The 4,748-nt window shown below is 54.4% G+C and overlaps 1 long non-coding RNA gene across 2 annotated transcripts; it reads left to right on the forward strand.

Annotated features, from left to right (window-relative positions):
- The first annotated feature begins 231 nt into the window (after window positions 1-231).
- LOC141567114 (uncharacterized) lies at window positions 232-1,023 on the forward strand. 2 transcript variants are annotated; one of them, XR_012489507.1, is made up of 2 exons: window positions 232-432; window positions 514-1,023. It is a non-coding gene; the product is annotated as an uncharacterized LOC141567114 (long non-coding RNA). The 2 variants fall into 2 exon arrangements; XR_012489508.1 differs by having other exon boundaries at window positions 604-1,023.
- The last annotated feature ends 3,725 nt before the right edge of the window (window positions 1,024-4,748 follow it).

The following is a 4,748-nucleotide window of genomic DNA, read 5'->3' on the forward strand; positions in this document are numbered from 1 at the left end:
CTCCCTGGAGCCCACAGACAGCGTCCCCTCCATCACAGCAGCTGCATGTGCCAGCTGTGTGGGCTGGCAGCTGGCACGGGGCAGGGGTCACTTCCGCTGGAGGCTTAGATGTGGTTTGGCACTTTGTTCCATCTCCAAAGCCCCCGCCTCATGCTCTGACCTCCCAGCAGCTTTTCTGAGCACCGCCCCCTCCCCCCCACACCCCGCCTGCATGTTTCACAAAGACTTCTGCTCACATAAGCTTAAGTGGATCCTGCTGCTGCAGCTGAGACCTTCACCTGGATGCAGCCTGTTCAGGGTGGTCCCCATGATAGCTACCCTAGATGTGTTTTCCTGACTGCGAAGAGGGTCCTGAGCTTAGAGGGAGAGGGAGCAGGTGGGGTGTCCAGGCTGTCCCTCTCCTGACCCGGATGGCAAGGCCAGGCTGATCAGGTGAGTTATGAGGGGGTGGGGCAGGGGCAGGGCAGGTGTGGGCTGGGGGTGCAGACTTCCAGCTGGAGGGGTCACTCCCAGGTACCTTGATCACTTCCACTGCTGGCATGTCCTCCCTCCGCCCCTGAAGTCTCATCCTCAGGGTCTCAGTGCCCTGCTCTCCCCAACAAGGCTCAAAATGGACCAGGAGACCTGGGATGTAGGAAACTGCAGCCAACAGCTTCAAGCCATGTTTACATCATGACCCAGAATCTGCACTTCCAGGGACCCGTCCTAAGGAAAGATTTAGGGATGCAGATGTCCCCTTCAGCTCAGTGATGGAAATCGGAAATGGTCCATGTGGTGTCAGACACAGGATCCCGGCTGCACACAGTGGGTCCAGTGTGACTCACTTCAGAGGACCCTGAGGACCCTGTCTGCGCCTGGACACCCTGCACTGACGTTAGCGGCTGCTCAGCGTCACTTGTCCCTGTGGACAAGGATGAGTGCATCCCAGCCCCTTTCGTGGACCTTAGTGTTCTTCCCAGTTTCCTGCTGTTTGAACCAGTGCTGTGAGGAATGTCTTTTTGTAAATACATCTTTGAAACATTGTGCAAGCCTTTCTATGGGTCACCTCCTAGAGTGAGCACTGCTGGGGGAGGGGAGCCCCTGTGGACCTGGGACAGGTCCTGTGCCCTGTCCTCCCAGAGGGTCCTTTCCCACTTCTCCCCAGGGATCTGCTGGGGCCTCTGCTTTCTCACCTTGTCCCCAGGACTGGTCACCCCCAGACCAGGACCCTGCCAGTCTGATGGTGACGATGCTATCTCTACACTGTTTACATTTGTGTGTCCCCAGCAGGGACGGCAGGCGTCTCTGACATGTACTGGCCATAGGTGTTGCCTCTTGTTGGAATTGCATATGTCTGCTCTTAGTCATTCTAAAAACATTGATACTTGAGAGGTTTCTTTTCTTTTTTCTCACCAAAGGATGTTAAACCTTTCTCTGGTTTTGGTTGTGAAAAATGCTTTGGGGTTTGGGGCTTGTTTATTGAACTTTCTACGTTTTTCTTGCTTTTGTTTTGGTCACAGGAAGAGCCACCTGCTTCCTGTCTGTCTTCTGAGGCTGATGTCACATGTAGAACAGTGGTGTCTCCCCAAGATTACATACATATTTACTAAAAGGGCTTTGTTTTATTCATTTAATCTTTCATCCATCTGGGGTTTCAGTTTTAAAAACAAAAATACTGTTTCCAATTAAAACAGGGACCAAAATTCATGAGTCCTTTCAAAAATTATGTGGGAAAACACAAAAGGTAACCTATTCTATGCTTCAATTTAGAGGAAAGATCCAGAACAAGTAAAGGAACAAAAATAGAAAAGAGATTGGGGTTGCCAGGGGTTGGGGGCAGAAGGAATGGGGAGTGAAGGATTTGGGTGCAGGTTTTCCTTTTGGGAGATAATATATTTCACAGCTAGATAGTGAGGATGGATGCACAGTATTTTAAATGTACTAAATGCTCATCAATGTACAATTTAGAATGATGGTTCTTACATTTTATCACCATTAACGTAATATGTAAATGTAGGAGATCATGTAGATATGAAAAAAAAAATTGAAGAAAAAAAGGCAAATAATAAATGGGAAGAAAAGGAATGTTATGGTGGGGGATAGGGCTGAAGGTGTGGTACAGGAAACAGAGCTGAAGGATGTTTGACAGCCAACCACCCCTGCAGGGGTGCTGGGCACAGTGACAGCTCCAGATCCCCGGCAGGCACCAGAGCTGGTGTAGGTGATGGTTCTTCCTCCAGTGTTCCTGGATGGAGTGACAGCTGCATGTCCCCTGCATGCATGGGAACTGGTGATGGTGAGGGTCTTTTCTCTGGGGGTGCTGGGTGGAGTGACAGCTTCAGGTCCCCTGCAGGAACCAGAGCTGGTGCAGGTGACCATCTTTCCTATAGGGGTGCTGAATCCTGTGCCAGTCCCAGGTCCCTCTGGGATCCCCTTCAGATGCCCGCCCCCACCCCAGAGCTGCAGCTGCATCTAATGGTGATAGTGCCTGCAGACTGTCCTCAGTGGCTGGAGGTGCCTTTGTCGCTGCCCTGGCTCCTGGCCTTGCACTGGGCTCCTCAGGAGGGACAGGAGCTGCACCTGGGACGTGCTGAGATTCCTGAGCTGGTGCTGCAGCTGTGAGAGGAGAAAAATCACCCACATGCCTGCCTTTCCAGGTACACTGCAAACCCAGGAGCCATTACAGAGCCTTTCAGAGAAGCCACAGCCCGGGGACCCACCCCAGGACACCTTCCCTGGGTGCAGGCCCCGAGACAGTGGGCTGAGTCCCGTCTTGGCTCCTGGCCCAGCCTGTGGAGCTCCGCCCTGTGTGTCTGGCACAGAGCCCTCCCTGAGCACTCACGGGCAGCTCCCACAGGCCCTGCTCACCATCAGGCTCTGCCTCCCTGGGATCCAGGTCTTCAGGTAGAGTCAATGGAAGTTGAGCTCTGAGCTCCAGGTCTGCGCCTGAAGTGAAAACCTACAAGCAGACCCTGGGGGCAACCCTGGGGAGTGGCCTGGGCGGGGTCTGGGCTGGGGGCCTTCCCTGGGCCCTGGTTTTGAAGACATAACCATGAACACTAACCGAGGGCCTGCGCTGACCCTTGTTGATGGCATGGTGCACCTGCCCCTCGCTCGGGGACATGGAGTGGGTGTCCCTGTTGACTAGCTCATCACTGATGCCCTGCCTGGAGCTCTGCAGTGACAGTGGCCGGCGGCCTGTGTGCAGGCATCAGAGCCCTGCCTGGTCATTGTTGCTGCTGCTTCTGCCCTCCTGACCTTGTGTTCCCAGATCAGGCACAGGCTTGTGTCCGCACAGACCTCCATCCCAGGCACATGACATTCCACTGAGGGCTTGGGATGAACTTCGGGCAGAGCTGCTCTGCCCCCACATCCACCCAGCCAGGCTTGACCTGGGGTTTGCACACAACCAGCGCCCAGGCTTCTGAGCCCTCCTCAGCCTGCTCCTGCTCAGGGTATGCCCTTTCCATGTGAACCCTCTTACACACACACACACACACACACACACACACACACACACACGGGACCAGAGTGGTGACCTGGTCCGGACTGGACTGCCTTGGGCCTCCCTGTGTTACCTTTGGTTTCTTCCAGGAAAATGGCCAGAGGCATCTGGGGTGAGATCTCACCCAGTGTCTAAAACATGGGAAAGGGTTCGAACTTTGGGCTTTCCTGAGGCCACTGCCTCTGGATGTGGGGGAGCAACAAGGAAACATGTTACTATTTGCAGCGTCTCCAGCCAAGTGAGCTGGGTACGGGACTCTCCAGGATGTGGCTGCCTTGTTACCGGGGTTCCAGGTTCTATTTGGCTCTATGATCAGGAAGTGATGTCACTGCCTGGGGTCCCCTACCTGGGCTTCCTCCTCAGATAGGAGCTCCCCAAGGCCTCTCGGGGCTGGAGATGCTCACCCTCCCCCCACGCCGTGTCCATATACTTACACCAACACAGCCCCTCCCACAGCACCCCACAGCCCCAGGGAGGCCTGGGTACAGCCGGGGCCCCGGCTTTGAGGACCCAGAGCTGGGTTCAGAGCTGGCTGCTCCTCCTCACCCATGATGTGACCCTGAGAAGCACATGCTCTCAGGGCCTCCCCTGAGTGTCCCCATGTGCACAGTATGGGTCATTCTAGCATCTACTTCACAGGCTGTCATCATAACTATAAAAACCTACAGTGTCTGGAATCCCTGGGCTGGGGTCACATGACTAGGGTACAGATGTGATGATAGGGTGATGACATGGGTGCTGGTTGGAGCTCAGAACACAGTGCCCACAGGCTGGGTCTGCTCTGGCACCCGGGCCTCTCACTGCCCTCCTACCTGTGTCCCAGGAGGGTGGTAATGAAATGAAATTCCAACAGCATACCCTCTGGCACAGAACCTTCCAGGGGCTCCCATTATGTTTAGACTTGGGGCCAATCACCTCCTCTTTGGCAATGTGGTGAGCAGCCCCGCAGTGGCTCCCCATGTGCCTGCCTCCAGGTCACACATCTCTGTGTGAGCCCCTCCTCTCCAGGCTGGCTGGACTTTGTGACTGGGTTCCAAGGAATAGAAAGGGCAGAATGATGGTGGGTCATTTCCAAGACTGAATTATAAAAAGTTTGTGATTCTGTTGGCTCCCTCAGTCTCTCTGTCTCTGTCTTTCCTTGTCTCTTACCCTCTGTCTCTATCTGTTTGTCTTCCTGTCTCTTTCTCTGTCTGTGAGTCTCTCTCCGCCTCAGGTCCCATGATCTGGAGAGGCATGCTCACATATTATGAGCTGCCCTATGAGG

The sequence above is a fragment of the Rhinolophus sinicus genome, linkage group LG10 (assembly GCF_036562045.2).
Source record: "Rhinolophus sinicus isolate RSC01 linkage group LG10, ASM3656204v1, whole genome shotgun sequence".
NCBI classification, from domain to species: domain Eukaryota; kingdom Metazoa; phylum Chordata; class Mammalia; order Chiroptera; family Rhinolophidae; genus Rhinolophus; species Rhinolophus sinicus.